A 16,966-nucleotide genomic window follows, 5' to 3' on the forward strand; every position below is an offset into this window, starting at 1 on the left:
GTGAGCCAGGGACATTCAGCCACCACCGTCTCATCTTTGCAACTATTTTGACATAATCAGATCATGTCATTAAAGTCAGAATCACTGCATTTTCAGCAAATTAAAATATCAATGTAAAAATTCATAGGGAATTCTTGGTCTAAAGAAATAAGGAATTATGGCCTTGCCATTTCTACCTGATAGTTACAATGTTCAAAGTTCTGCAGAGGGTAAATTCTGAGGCTGGATAACAAGTCCCAAAAGAGTCTTGCTGTTCACTGACATTTGGACACAACCTGCAGAGCAGCAGACACATTCTGCACGCAAAACACTCGACTCTGGGCAGAGTAAATCTTTCTGCAACCGGTCTCCTCCCACATTCGCAATACATGAGAAGAGTTCCTGAAGTTTGGACACAGGGCTGTGGAGCAGAGCCAATAAACTCCACAGTGGTTATGAAACAGCTGCAAATCCAAGCTTAGGTCATGAATTGTACAAATTCTGTATAAAAGACACTTCACATCAAGAGAAGAAATATGGCTGTGCAAGGACTCATCAAAGCGAGAAGCTTGACTTCACTAAGAGGCCTTACAAATACCCCCTAACTGTACAATTCTAAAATTGATAGTTGACATGTATCACCTTTCATATTTTCTTTTCTCCAATCCTCCTCCTTTAAGCAAAAGAATCGCTTACTTCCATCCTTTGTAATTCATCACTGTAGCCATTCATGACATGGAGGGAAAAACAAACAAAAGAAAACAAAATAGACTCTGTCAGTCCCCTCAGAGTTTCTTATCACTGATTCACCTGGCAAAAGACAGTGAGTGCCTTCTAGCAATGGAGGCTTGCTGTCCATAATATTTTCTGTGGTATGAAGGAAGACACTTAATTGACTCAAAACACCTCCTTTTGATTCCAGTTGGGTATCAATCAGGCAAAGGTGAGAGCCAAGTTTTCTGCATGATTTTATGTATAATTATAATTCTCTCCAAAATGGGAAATGGAGGGTAAATGAACCTTTGGATCCTGTTCCATAGATACTCTTAGTAAATTTAATTAATTTTGAGATTCTTGTTTCTATGTGTTAAAGAGGTCATATAGTTATCAGCAGAACCAAAATATTTTTGTTGGAATATAATGCTTTGTACTACTTCAGTCTGAGAAAAACGGCAGTATGCTAAGAAGTCTTTTAGCAAATAATTGTAATGGAAGCACAGTAAGTGAGGGATGCTAACAGGGCTTGAATGGCAGGTGCCAGGGGGGAGGGACACAGGGAGGCTCACAATTGCAAAAGGGTTTGCAAAGATCTCTTTCTCTTCCCAGCTTCAAGTCAGGAAGTGAAAAAAATCTTTAGGAAATAGGATCCAAGCCCAGGAAACTGCTAGAATCCCAGCTCATGGTATCAGAACAGGATTAGAAACTCACTTAAAATTTAAATATTCATAGCCCTGGGATGTTGAGTGCTTCTAATGCAATAAAATATGGGTGCTTTTTTCCTACTACAAATCAAATTATTGAAAGATACCCGATACAGCCAGCATACAATATTAGCCTGAAGCATCACTTCTTTGTTATTGACGTCAATTTTTCTAACCAAAAAATGATGTTATTTAACTTATTCTATATTGTGACCTGTGGTAGTTCTTTAGTGTAATACATTTAACGTTTATGTCAAGTATTTGGGTTATCACATTCTTATTATAACGAACACTTGAGCACCAGATAAATATTACTGAATAAAGTGGCTGTACTTTCACTCTCATCCAGGCTGAAAAAATACTATTGCGTAAAAAACAGCAAGGCATCAGTAAAACTAAAAATGAGTACATTATCCCGGTTAGGTTACCTTTACAATAAGTTTGAAAATCTTTGCTTTGTTCTCTCTTTTTTTATAAAAACCCTTCCTATTCAAATATCCACCCAATTACCAAATCCCGTCAATTCTTATTCTATTGCCTCTTTCAATCTTCCTTTTTGTTTTTACCAGATTCATATAATTATGTAGACAAGCGCAATTACTTCCAAGATTCTCTGCCTAACTTCTACTTTTCCCTCTAATCCATTCCAAATATGTAAACAATTATTGTTTATTTGTAATTTATAAAAATACCATGCGTATGTTAAAAATTGAGGACTGCTATGTAAAATGAAGAGTAAACCTCTCTTACTACTACCCTTTACTTTACCCTACTCTCCAGAATGAATGGATTTTCCACTATTTCTGTTTTTACTTCCTCTGGGGTTATGACTTGCATTTATGAAAATTCAGATATATTCTATTCTTGATTTATCATCTTAGTATACATTTATTTTCCACTATGAAAGAAATTACATACATCTACTACTTATCACTTCCCTCTCAATTTATTGGTAATACTATATACATTTTAGTTCTTGTAGTGGCTACCTTCATAACTTTAAATAACATTCTTAAAATCCTATGTCTAGAGTCAAGAGGCTGTCCTGAAGGTTACTCCTATGCAAGCTTCAGACAGATATGCCAAATTGCCACAGTATGACACACCCAAATCAACAGTAGTCCCGAAAACCCTAAAGAATACTGTGCCAGTTTGGATGTATTATGTCCCCCAAAATGCCATGTTCTTTAATGCAATCTTGTGGGGGCAGACATATTAGTTTTGATTAGGTTGGAATCTTTGGATTAGGTTGTTTCCATGGAGATGTAACCCACCCAACTGTGGGTAAAACCATTGACTAGATTATTTCCATGGAGGTGTGGCCCTGACCATTCAGCGTGAGTCTTGATTAGTCTACTGCAGCCCTATAAGAGTTCAGACAGAAGGAGCTTGGTGCTGCAGCTTAGAGAGACATTTTGAAGATGGCCATTGAAAGCTGATGCTGACATTTTGGAGAATGCCATTTTGAAACGCAACTTGGGAGTAAGCAGACACCTGCCACGTGCCTTCCCAGCTAACAGAGGTTTTCCAGATGCTATTGGTGTTCTTCAGTGAAGGTACCCTACTGTTGATGTTTTGTTTGGACATTTGCATGGCCATAAGACTGGTAACTTTGTAACCAAATAAACCCCCTTTACAAAAGCCAATCCATTTCTGGTGTTTTGCATAATGGCAGCATTAGCAAACCAGAGCAAATACCTTGGTCTCTGAGACTCTATAAAGTTTCACTCACTAAGTTTATTTTTCAGAAAGTTAAATCCTCCAAAGTGTTCCTATGACAGGTAAGTCCCCCAACCCAGAGGTAACAGCCTCTTCAAGAACATCAACCAAATGTGGCCCTTTTCCCCATAGTGTTGACACCCCTTTTCAACATGAAAAAGTTAGGGTGGTCACTGCCTAGACATCCCTGAAGATCCGGAAAGTGATAAAACTAGAGGAAGGGGTAGCAACAGATAAGATGGAATTTAACAAAGGATTATGAATACTGAATCTCTATATAATTCTCTTTTTCTTTTTTGCTAGGGTGTTAGAATAGCTAGAAGAAAAGACTTGAAATGGTGGAACTGTAACCCATGACATTCTTTGAAATTTGCTCAATAGCTACTTGTTAAATTGTACTTGGAAAAGTTATTGCCTTTCTGTATATATATGTTATATTTCATAATAAGGAAATAACTAAAACTATGGTACTATAACCCGTAACATTCTTTGAAATTTCCTATGTAACTATTTGTTAAATGGTACTTTGAAAGTTATCTTTCTGCATATATATTATATTTCACAATAAGGAAATACATATATTGAAACATATAATGAAACTGTGGAACTGTAACCCATAACATTCTTTGAAAATTGCTCTGTAGCTACTCATTAAATTGTACATCGAAAGTTATCACCTTCTGTATACATGTTATATTTCACAATAAGGAAATAACTGTGGAACTGTAAACCAAAACAATTTTTGAAATTTGCTCTCTATTTGTTAAATCGCCCTTTGAAAGTTATCACTTTTATGTATATATGTTACATTCCGCAATAAAAAAATGGAAAAAAATCCTATTTCTTACTCATTCCAAGGAACAGTATTGACTGACTCTCTATTACATGTTTCCTCTCAAGCTTTGCTGCTTTTAAGTTCTGTGATTTTATTATATCTCTTTCAAAAAAATGATAAACATTTACATTATGTTCTATATTTGTCTTCCCTGTTTTAACTATAGATTGTTTCTAAACTTGAAACCTAGTAAACAGCATTTACAATTATGTAAATTCTTATTCTCTCAAATTAACTGGCATCACATTTCATACATTGTAAAATTAAATCTTATAATCAGAATAGTCTAACAAAAGCATCAAAGTCAAATGGATTCTCTTTTCTCACACTCCATTAATCGTTCAACAGCATGCCTCATTCTAAGATTTGTTAAACTTGAACCTTGACTTTCATATTTATTTTTTTTATTTGCTTTTCTTAGACCTTTTCACTACTTGGTTTTTTTCTTTTTGACAGAAGAAACATATGTTATCATCATATGATCAAAAGTACTCAGGTTCTAGGTCTATATTTTTATAAATAGAATCTGATTTTCTTCCTTCTTGGAACCCAGTATCTTATTTGGCCCAATAGCTTTGACATAACTACTGGCCTCCTGGTGTTTCTTATAACTGGATTCCTACATTAGTTCAATAGTTTTTTGGATATTATATAATCCTTTATTTTTATCTTATTAATTTTTTTTTTTTGCTGGAGTATATCTTCAAGTTATTTTTTCATGAAGGGCATAAGAGAGGTAAATTTTCAGCCTTTGTATGTCAGAAAATGTCTACTTTGCTCTCACACTTAATTGATAGTTGGACTTAGTATACAGAGCTATAGCTCCAAATTCACTGCCCTCAGAACATGGGTAGCTCTGTTCCCCTGTCTCTGAGCTGCCAGCAGTGCAAATCAAAGTTTATGTCTTTCAGGTGATCTGATAGCTCTTTCACCCAAGAAGTTCTAAGGCCTCTTTTATCCTGAAATTTCACCAGGATGGGTCTGAGTTTGGGTTTTTTTAATTCATCTTTCTCAATGTTCAGTGGTCTCTTTTAATCTGAAACTTTATGCCTTCATTTCTTTCTCTCCAATGTTTTTGGTTTTTCTTCTAAAAATTCTTCTTAAACACACAGGTTGGACATTCTAGACCATCCTTCCATGTCTCCTTAATACTTTTCTCATAGTTTCCAATTTTTTTTGTCTTTTTTATTCTGAGCCACATTCAGTAAGCCCTTCTATTGATTTTTTATTTGATAATTATATTTTAAGTTGCAAGAACTCTTGTGCTTTCTAACTATATTTTCTTATCCATAGCATCTCTCTTTGGGGGGGGGGATAAGAGTTTAATGCATGTAACTTTGGGGTGGGGGTCTATCTAAGAACACTAATTAGATTCATTTTGTTGTTTTCTTTATTATCTGGATTATTTGGGCTTTGTTTGAATTTGCTGTTGTTTGTTTTCATAGTTTTTTTCTTCTTTTTTTCATTTTTAGTTAGCTAGCAATATAATCCTATCTCCATTCTGTCTTCTAGCAATTTGTCAATTTCTTGATCCCCTTTCATAGTTCTAATACTGCCATGGATTTTTCTTCCTTTCAAACTCTGTTATTATTTCCATCAAATGTCTTGAGGTAAGGGAAGCAAAGCTGTTTAAACCGCCATCTTGAAACAAAACTCACTAATTTTTCTAGAAGAATATTTGCATCATGTTCAATTATGTATAATTGCATCAGTAAAATATGAAGTTCAAATAATTTAGTATTTGGGACTGTGCACAGTTTGATTCTAGCTCATGTTTCTCCCATAATCCCTATTATTCACATTAAAGAATCAGCGAGTCTCTTGTCCCTCAGGATGCATTATGCCGTTCTTTGTACCTTCTCACCGGTGCTTAGAATATCTTTTTCCTACTTTTTACCTGCCTCCTCCTAAGACTTTCATGAGCATTCTAGAGTACCCCAAATTCTTTATCACTTAAAAACATGTATTGCATTCCATCCAGGTAAGTGATTCTGGTTTTTCTGTACTAGCAGTGCCAATTTTTCCAACTAGAATTTTCCTCTCTACCATTTTTATCCTGAAATCCAAATTAATTTTATATGAATGGAATTAAATTTTAGAAGTACAAGCTTTGTGTTTCAGTATTTTTTTATACAATAAAAAATCACAAATTCTTGATGAGATGAAGCTTTAAAAAATAATGTTATTGAGTTAGGCAATTTTTATTTTATATTGTCGGGGATACGTTTTCTTGAGTAAGAGGAAAGAATGGTTGTATATTCTCATCCCAAATCACCATGATAGAATTATGTTACTGTTGGCTGGAGGCAATAGTGTCATTACACAATGCTCCAAGCACTCATTCCATGTTTTTTGATAAACCAAACTAAGCTTTTTCTCTAATCTTGCACCAGTAGGAGATCCTAATGAATCAGTCTGGCTTATAAACCAAAGTAATGCTGCATGAGTGGCATTACCTCACACAGGTCTGAAACATATCACTCACCAAGAGCAAAAATAAAGTTAGGAACATAAGAGTCCCATGAGAGAAACTCTATCAAGCAGATATGATAAAGTCTAGTCACCACCTTGAGAAATCATAATAGAATAACACATCAGTGTTTTGAAATGCCATGGTCCAGTAAAGGCTTAACACCATACTCCAAGGTAGGATTTAGAGTACAACTAGAAAATTAAAAATCTCAATGGCCTAAAATCTAGTCTTCTGGGGATATACTCTGAGAATTATGTGACATTTATTATTCATATTCTCTAAAGTAGTTTGATATAAACCTGATGATCTGATGGTGATTTATTTGACTTGCCCTTTTAAGGACTGAAGCACGGCTAACTTGACAGCAGAGACGGACACGTCAGTGCACACTTTTTAAGCAGAATGACATGTGAGGTAAGGGATGTTCAAAAGCTGTGTCATCCACAATGCAAGTAGCCAGGCAACCTGATGCTGAGCTGGTTTTACAGGCTGTACAGAACTCAACAAGTACATATTAAGTATATAAAGTCTGGGGAGACAATTAAAATTGAATGCATTAACTTTGCTCTTGAGACTATTATAATGTATTTGAAAAGTTAAGAAACTCATGTGACAAAATGAAAAAAAAATCTGAGGTGATAGTCAGGAATTCTGTGGTATAATAAAAACTGTATTTACAGGGGATGAGGGAACACACCAATATGAGAGTGCCATTCAGGGGTATTAAATAACCAGTTTTGATCTGTAAGTATAAAATAAATCAAAGTCAGCTTTGAAATTAAAGCTGACATTAATTTAATTAATAGACATTAAAACTATCAATCACAAATTATGTATAGCAGCATGGAAAACTGCTCATGAGAAAGTTAGGTTACAAAATCAAAATACTAAAATATGTACAAGGTATGTAACCATATGTATGAGGATTAGAAGGAAAAGAAGAAACACATAGCTTGTTAGGGTAGGACTGCAGGTGATTCGCTTTTCTTGATTTCCACTATTATTTTTAATAATTAAATTTTTGGAAATACTACAGAAGAGAAATTATCATACATGTAAGAGGCATTTAAAAAGGCAGGCAGGCAATAGTTGAACTCAGAGAGATGTTAGATTAGAAAATTGCAGATAACCTAATATATCTATCATAAAATATATCAGAAATAAGTACAGTTGGCTACCAAGTGGTTCGAGATTTTTGCTTTGATGGGTACTAAGATGCTGGAGTATGTCCTTATGTCTTGAACAATTTTAATCCAGAAGATCAATTTAACCTTTTCTATGACACTAATGGTTGTATTTCCATAAAGGGGTAACAGATAATCAATATAATTGAAATGTTAGGAAGGGAAGGGGGAGACGAGTAGAGGAATGAAGTATAACCTCTGAATTAACCAGTAATTAAACACACACAGACACACACACACAATAGTTATGTGCCCCCTATTGTCTTCTCTATTTTGGGTAGTTCCACACATGTACCTAGGTGTGGGTACTGCTTATGGAAAAAACAACTTTGGATTCTTACTAGCATAGATAGCTTCAATCCTGGCTCCACTATTTACTAGCTATGGGCCCTGAACAAGTTAGTGACCTTCCTGAATTTCCTAATCCATCAAAAGCATAAACTAGTTTCATACAGAACATACAAGGGTTAATGAGATATATGTAAAGTTGCTAGTAGAGTGCCTGGTACATATTCGGCATTAAATAAAATTTGCTGCCTCCCCTATATTTTCCCCTCTTTGTACCCAGGAGTCTGTGTTCAGGTATTAAACTGATAGTCTAGGTAGAAATGAGTTGGTTTCAGGTCTTCCTGCTCCTGTACTTACCCTCACATGAACTGGAATCCCTAGGCTAAAACCAATTTGGTGAGGGCAGGATGAGGCCAGGCCAGACTTGTCTGGACATCAAAGACTAGAGGGAGCTTCATGGGGTGGCTGTATTGGCAAGCTGTATTCAGAATTTCAGTTCTATCTACATTGGCTGCTGGAGCTATGCTGTCAACACAGTAGTCAGTGGCAACATGTGGTTATTTATGTTGAATTAATTAACATTAAATAAAAATTAAAATCCAGTTCCTTAGTTGCACTTACAAGTACTTGATAGTTACATGTGGCTACTGGCTACCGAATTAGTTGTTACAGATATGGAACATTTCCATTGCAGAAAGCTCTTTTCAACAGCTCTGTTTGAGAGTTCTGAGGGTAGCAATGAGGATAAGAACTGTCATAGGGTTAGTGCCCATCACCATTGTTCATTAATTCTTGTTCATCATTTTCAGTGATGCTTAGACTAGGAAAATGAAGGCAGAAAGTGAAGTGGGAAAGAAGAAACACATTTCTTGATTAGGGGCTTCAAAAGACAAGCATCCCAGGCACAAGCCAACGAGACATCAGTGGCATTCTTTCCACATACCACAGCCCACTTGTAAAGAAAGTTTTGATAAGATATGGCAACCTCAGATTAATTTTAGTAACATTTTTGCTAGCAAAAATGAATATTACTTACTGATACTCTATGTAAAAGGCAGAAAAGTCCTGCAAGGCTATACAATGTATTAGTTTTGATAAGTGACTGGCACTTTTATTTGTGTGTGCAACACAGTAGTTGTCCTTGGTGTCACAAGTCCCTAGGACAGACAATACACATTTGTGAGATGATGTTGTGACACCATCAAATACTCAATAGACTTCAGTTTCACTCTGAATCAATCAAATCAATTGTTAATTAAGGCTGGTTCCAATAATCTATTCAGTCAACCCTGGTGAGTTAGTTATATTCCCTGTACAAATATCAAACTCATTATATACCAAACAACTTACAACTCTTAACCAGTCATTTGACTTTCATGGTATGTAAAAAAGAAAGCCTAAAGCACTAGCCCTCTTCAAAATATATGCATGGTTCTCATGATCAATTTTTGTGTTTACCCAAAGAAGAGATTTTATAAAATTGTCATCTGCTCAGGTACATATACCTTTTTCAGGCTGCTGAGCGCTACTGGAAAAAAAGTCATTCTGCCAAGATCAGCTCAAGCATAAATTCAGGGCCTCCAAATCCAAGTGGGGCCTGATGCTTCCAGATCATCCTTCTGCTTCTGCAGTCAATGTTCCTTGTCATTCATGAAACAAATATCTCAATCCACCTTGCCTCTCACTTCACAGAGAATAGTAAAGCCATCAGACAAGAATTTAACTTTCCTGCCCCCAAACCTACACATTTATTTGAAGGCACCATCCCATTCTCTTTCTTGCTTGCTGTAATGAAGAGACATCCTCATCCATTTCCTCCTGCTACTCAAAGACCTCATTCTGTGAACTTTCTACCAGACCCTTCCTTGCCCCTCTTCTGGTGCCTTCCCTGCAGCATTTGAACTGCTCAAGTATCTTCCAACTTACATCAACCCTTTTCTTCAATGGGTCCCTCTTTCCTCATCTTTACAGTGAATTACTTAAAGTTTATCTACACCCTACTGTCTCCACTTCCCAATTTCTCACTCACTCCTCAATTTCTTGCAAGCTGGCTTCTGCTCTGAAAATGCCATCGAAATAGGCCTTGTCAATATCACTATCTGTTGCTAAATCAATAGGAACTCTTTAGAAATTATCTTAACCACTGTAGAGCATTTGGACTTATTATTGACTCTCTGCTCATTCTTGAAATGCTATTTTCCCTTGGTTTCCATGGTGTCATACTCAAGGGCCTTTCTCCTATGTTCTGGCTAATCTTCATCAGTCTCTCTCCCTCTCTCTCTCTCTCCCTCTTTCTTTGCATTTCATTGTATGTAATTTTTTAATTAGATAAGTAGTAGGCTTATAGAAACATCATGCAGAAAGTATTGAGTTCCCATAAACCCCTATATGGAGTTCTCCCTATTATTAACATGTATTAGTGTGGACATTTTATTGCAGTTATAATATTACCTATAGTCCATAGTTAACTTTAGGGCTCACTGTTTGTGTTCTACAGTTCTATGGTTCTGTTTTTTTTAAAATTTATTCTAGTAACATATATACAACCTAAAAATTTCAAATTTATAATTCAAATATGTAATTCAGTGGAATTAATTACATTCACAATGTTGTGCTACCATCATCATTGTCCATTACCAAAACTTCCTATCACCCCAAACACAAAAGGTGTACCAGTTAAGCATTAACTCCCATTCCCTCCACCCAGGTCTTTGGTAACTTGTATTCTAGCTTCTGACTCCATGAATTTGCTTACTTTAATTATTTCATATCAGTGAGATCATACAATATTTTTCCTATTGTGGAAAAATATTACACTGGCTTATTTAACTCAACATGTTGTCTTTGAGGTTCATCCATGTTGTTACATATATCAGAACTTCATTCCTTCTCATGGTTGAATAATATTCCATTGTACGTATATGCCACATTTTGATTATTCATTCATCTATTGATGGACACTTAGGTTGCTTCCATCTTTTGGCAATTGTGAATAACACCATTATGAACACTGGTGTGCAAATACCTGTTTGAGTCCCTACTTTCAGTTCTTTTGGGGATATATCTAAAAGTGGGATTGCTGGATCATATGGTATCTCTATTCTTAACTTTTATACCAAACTGTTTTCCACAGTGGCTGCACCATTCAGCATTCCCACCAACAATGAACAAGTGTTCCTATTTCTCCACATCCTCTCCAACACTTTTTTTTTAATAGTAGCCATTTTAGTGGGTGTGAAATGTTATCTCATTGTGATTTTGATTTGCATCTCCCTAATGGCTTTAAGTTAAACATCTTTTCATGTGCTTTTTGGGCATTTGTGTATCTTCTTTGGAGAAATGTTTATTCAAGTCTTCAGTCCATTTTTTTAATTGGGTTGTCTTCTTGTTGTTGAGTTGCAGGATTTCTTTATATATTCTGGATATAAATCTTTATCACATATGTGTTTTCCAAATATTTCTCCCATGCTGTAGACTGTCTTTTTACTTTCATGATGAAGTCCTTTGAGACACAAAAGCTTTTGATTTTGATGAAGTCCCATTTATCATTTTTTCTCTGTTGCTTGTGCTTTTGCTGTAAAGTCTAGGAAACCATTGCTTAACACAGGTCCTAAAAACACTTCCCCATGTTTTCTTCCAGGGGTTTTATAGTTCAGAGTTTTATATTTAGGTATTTTATCCATTTTGAGTTAATTTTTTATACAATGTGAGGTAGGGGTCTGTTCTAGTTTGCTAATGCTGCCGGAATGCAAAACACCAGAGATAGATTGGCTTTTATAAAAGGGGGCTTATTTGGTTACAAAGTTACAGTCTTAAAGCCATAAAGTGTCCATCAACAAAGGGTACCTTCACTGGAGAAAGGCCATTGGCATCCGGAAAACCTCTGTAAGCTGGGAAGGCATGTGGCTGGTGTCTGCTTGCTTCCAGGTTGTGTTTCAAAATGGTGTTCTCCAAAATGTCTGCATCAGCTTCCAACGGCCATCTTCAAAATGTCTATCTCAGCTACAGCTAGCTATCAGCTCCTTCTGTCTGAGCTTATTTAGTGCTCCAGTAAACTAAACAAGGCCCATGCTGAATGGGCGGGGCTATGCCTCCATGGAAATTATACAATCAGAGTTATCACCTACAGTTGGGTGGGTCAGATCTCCATGGACACAGAACCAATAGGTTCCAACCCAATCCACACTAACACATATGCCCCCACAAGAATGCATTCAAGAATACGGCTTTTTCTGGGGGACATAAATATACAAACCGGCACAGGGTCCTTTTTCATTTTTTTTTTTTCATTTTTTTTTTTTCTGCATATGGCTACCCACTTTACCAGCACCATTTGTTGAAGAGACTATTGAGTGGACTTGGTACCCTTGTCAAAAGTCAATTTGCCATAGACGTGAGGGTTGACTTCTGAACTCTCAATTCGATTTAATCAGTCTATATGTCTGTCCTTGTGCCAGTACCTTGCTGCTCCTTTCCAATTTGGATGTCTTTTATTTCCTTTTCTTGCCTAATTGCTCTGGCTAGAACTTCCAATACATGTTGAATAATAGTGGTGACAGTGGGCATCCTTGTCTTGTTCCTGATCTTAAAGGGAAAACTTTCAGCCTTTCATCATCGAGTATGATATTAGCTATGTGTTTTGCACATATATCCATTATCATGTTGAGGACGTTTCCTTCTATTCCTAGTTCTCTAAGTGTTTTTATCAAGAAGGGGTGCTGGGTTTTGTCAAATGCCTTTTCTGCATCAATTTAGAAGTTAATGTGTTATTTTTCTTTGTTCTATTAATGTGGTATATTACATTAATTGATTTTCTTATGTTGACCCACCCATGCAAACCTGGGATAAATCCCACTTGATCATAGTGTATAATTCTTTTAATATGTTGTTGGATTGACTTTGCTAATATTTTGTTGAAGATTTTTGAATCTATACTCATAAGGGATATTAGTCTGCAGTTTTCTTTTCTTGTGGAATCTTTGGTAATAGTGATGTTGGCCTCATATGATGAGTTAGGAAGTGTTTCTTTCTCTTCAATGTTTTGGGAGAATTTGAGCAGGATTGGTGTTATTTCTTGGAATGTTTGGCAAAATTTACCTGTGAAATCATCTGGTCCTGAGTTTTTCTTTGTTGGGAGGTTTTTGATTACTGATTCAATCTCTACTTGCTATTGTTCTGTTGAGATCTTCTGTTTCTTCTTGAGTCAGCGTAGGTAGTTCATCTGTTGCTAGGAATTTGTCAATTTCATCCAGGTTATCTAATTTGTTGGTGTACGGTTATACATAGTGTCTTGTTAAAATCATTTTTATTTCTGTGGGGTCAGTGGTAATGTCCCCTTCCTTTCATTTCCGATTTTAGTTATTTGCATAATTAATTTTTTCTTAGTCAGTCTAGCTAAAGGTTTGATGATTTCATTGACCTTTTCAAAGAAATAACTTTTGTTTTTGTTGATTCTCTTATTCTCATATTGTTCATTCATCGTTTTCCTTTAGTTCTTTCCTTCAGTTCTTTTTCCATGTTTTCATTTATCTTTCTTGAGTATATTGAGAATCATTATTTTACAAGTCTTTGGTATGTCCAAAGTCTGGTCTTCTTCATTGCTGGTTTCTGGATTTTCATCTTGTTCCTTTGGATGTGTCATTATTTCCTGTTGCTTTTTCTTGTAATGATTTTTGTGCACTGTACATTTTAATAGTTTAAAGTGTTAACTCTGGGATTTAGTCCTTGAGTTCTCTGTTCCTTAAGATTGTATTCAGCTAGTGATATGACAGATTTCCTTGAGTGCCAGGAGCTAACAAATATAAACCAACCAAGGCAAAAAACACTTGGCACAGTCTTTGCAAACTGGCTCTGTGTTGGCTGGTGTTCTACTTCAGGGTTTACCCCTCCTTTCTAGAAGATCACCCTGAGGCAAAAGTGAAGCACAGGGTTTTCTCTGTTTTTTCCTGAACCTGCGTCTTGTCCTGGGCTTGCATTTGCTCATGGCCCATTTACAAGAATTTGAATGCCTCTTCTCCTTACGAAATAAAATTTCCCCTCTTTCCAAGGTCCTTTATTGTATTTCTTAAAGCCAGTAATTCTTTGCCCCAGGCTGCTTTGACTTAATTGTTTCTTACACTGCTTTAGCTGTCTGCAAGCTGCTTCTGACTGAAGGACATGTCCTGGGAGAGCAAGACCGACATGAGTTTCCTGGTTCAGTCTTCCAGGCTGCCACCTGATAGACTGGCACTGATTTATAGGCACCCCAGTATGTGCATAGGATTTACTCTGTTCCTTCTGGAAAAGGGCCAGGCACCCACAATGGAAGCACAGGCTGGCTCCACATTGTAAGAAAGGAATAAGTTTCGTTTTCACATAGAGACAGCATGGAATAAGGGAAATGGAGGCAAAACCAGTTTAAACAAGCCCCAGACAAAGAGAAGAGAGAATCTGCCTGATGTAAAGAGACATGAGGTAGTATCAGAGGCGGGAACTCACAGCAAAAAATAAAAATTTGGGGGGGCATTGGCTAATCAGTTCAAAATCTCAATAATGAGCTAGTTGGCTCTCTGGGATTGGCTGTACAAATTAAAATCTCAAAAGATGAATTAGTTAGTGTTCTCGGATAGGCTGTAACCTCTGTAGTACCCAGTCAATGGGGAAACAGGGGAGGGACTTGCGAATTAGGAGTAGGGGATTTAAACATCGCCATTCTCTTCCTCTGGCGCGCCAGCCTCCCGCGTGTTTGGCTGGACGCCCCATCTTGCAAGATTGTAAATAAATTCTTTTCTCCTCCAGAACCGAGAGAGCGTTTATTCCCTTACAGGCACCGCTTTATTTCCGACAACTTGGGGGCTCGTCCGGGATCCAAAGCTTCGGAGGGGGACCCCCGAGGTGGACAAAGGGAAGGCGCGCCCCGCTGATTGAGCGGTCTCGGACTCCGCCATTGGGGGCCCATCTCCGGCAGCTAAAGGGCCCGAGACCAGACGCTTGGATCTGCCGGTTGTGGATGAGAAAAGGGGGAAAGGGCTTGCCTCTGTTTGACCAGGCAACTCCGTGCACGGACCAAGGTAAGGAAAGTAATATATTGCCTTGGTGGTCGGGAATTCCTGATGAGTCTGGAGCTGCTTGTGTGTGACTGAGACGTGCGACATACTGCACGAAGCGAGTGCGGAGTCTCAATCTGCGGTTCCCTTCTCCCGCGAGGGAAAGGGCCAGAGACAGACGAAGCGAAAGGAACTGAGAGAAAGAAGCCCAGACAAGACTCAGGATGGGAAATAGAGGCAGTTGGCCGGCCGGGGAAGAAGAAAAGGGGGCACCTATAGAGTCCCTCGGGGACATCCCTCCAGATAGCCCACTAGGTAGGATGTTAAAATATTGGACCGATAGCGATCGGACCAAGGGAAAGGACAAAAAGAAAATGATTAAATACTGTTGTTACATTTGGACTGAAGAAAGCATTTCACCACCAGACGTATTCTGGCCAAAGTATGGGTCAGAGGAGGACTGGCTCTGTGCCAACCTTGTAATTTATGTTAATGAGAAGAAACCCTTTTCTAAGGAGGAGTCTGATTATGCCACGTGCTGGCTAAAGAACAAAAAAACTCCCCTTTACCTTGTGAAAGATAAAAACCCAAACTTGGAAGATGAGTTGGTAGAATCTAAACCCTGGGACCCCTTATTAAGCCTTCCTCCTCCCTACTATTCCCCTCCTCCCCCAGGGCAGAGATTGTTAGAGTCTGAGGACCTAATAAGGTCCGCACAGGTTCCAGGGGAATCAGGAGGCCCATCGGCGCCAACTGCCCCACCAGATATGACCCATCAATGGTTGAGGAAAGAATTAATACAGTGCAAAAAGGATGTACAGAATTTTCCATTTCCAAAAACTCTTGAAGGAAAGAGAGTAAGGGAACATCACCCCATTAAATCCCTTTACCCCTTGAGGGAGGTGCCTATGGGGCCAAAGGAAGTCGGGTATGTAAATGCCCCATTAACGAGTGCAGAAGTAAGAAATTTTAAGAAGGAGATGAAATTGCTAATAGAGGACCCAATGGGGCTGGCTGAGCAAATAGATCAGTTCCTAGGCTCTAGCCTATACACGTGGTCTGAACTTATGTCCATATTAAACATCCTCTTTACAAAAGAGGAGAAAGGAATGATAAGAGGGGCTGCTATGAAAGAATGGGAAAGGCAACACCCGCCAGGGCAAGGGGTGATGGCAGCAGAGCAAAAATTTCCAAATACTGACCCTGATTGGGATAATAATGATAAAGAGGATAGGGCACAAATGAAGGATCTCAGAGACCTCATTGTAGAGGGAATAAAATTGGCGGTACCCAAATCTCAAAATTTGGATAAGGCCTTTGAGGTAAATCAAGAGAAAGATGAGTCTCCCTCTGCTTATCTACAAAGATTGAGAGAACAAGTAAGGAAATATTCAGGTATGAACTCTGATGACCCTGTAGCCCAGGGAATGTTAAAGGTCAGCTATGTGAAGGGATCTTGGCCTGATATTCGGAAAAAGATTCAGAAAATAGATGGATGGATGAATAAGCCATTGGAGGAGTTATTAAGGGAAGCACAGAAAGTATTTGTAAGAAGGGAGGACGAAAAACAAAAGCAGCAGGCTAAAGTCATGATAGCCACTGTTGACCACTTGGTCAAGAAAAGATTAGAAACAGGAAATGGGGGATGCAGACAGAGGCGAGATAGGGGAGGGGGCTGGGCTGATTTAAAAAAAGGAGCAAGGAAAATGCAGAACTCTGCAGGGTGTTATCATTGTGAAAAGCCTGGCCATTTCAAAAGGGAGTGCCCAGACTTACAGAAGGAGGGTCGAGTTATACCGCTAATGAATTTTGAAGACTAGGAGAGTCAGAGGCTCCTCATCTCAGAAGCCCACCGGGAGCCTTTAGTAAATTTAAAGGTGGGCCCATATCAAGAGGAAATTACATTCTTGGTAGACACTGGAGCAGCTTGCTCCTCTGTAAATCATCTTCCAAAGGGGGCCAGGCTCTCTGGCAGTTCCCTCACCGTCACAGGGGTAAAAGGGGAGGGATTTAAAGTTCCCATTCTTGAACCTACTAACATT

The 16,966-nt window shown here is 37.9% G+C and overlaps 1 protein-coding gene across 2 annotated transcripts in view; it reads right to left on the reverse strand.

Annotated features, from left to right (window-relative positions):
• Positions 1-16,966, reverse strand: part of MAPRE2 (microtubule associated protein RP/EB family member 2) — a 174,621-nt gene that overhangs the window by 119,562 nt on the left and 38,093 nt on the right. The gene's annotated exons all lie outside the window — the stretch shown is intronic.

Source organism: Choloepus didactylus, chromosome 16 (genome assembly GCF_015220235.1).
Source record: "Choloepus didactylus isolate mChoDid1 chromosome 16, mChoDid1.pri, whole genome shotgun sequence".
NCBI classification, from domain to species: domain Eukaryota; kingdom Metazoa; phylum Chordata; class Mammalia; order Pilosa; family Megalonychidae; genus Choloepus; species Choloepus didactylus.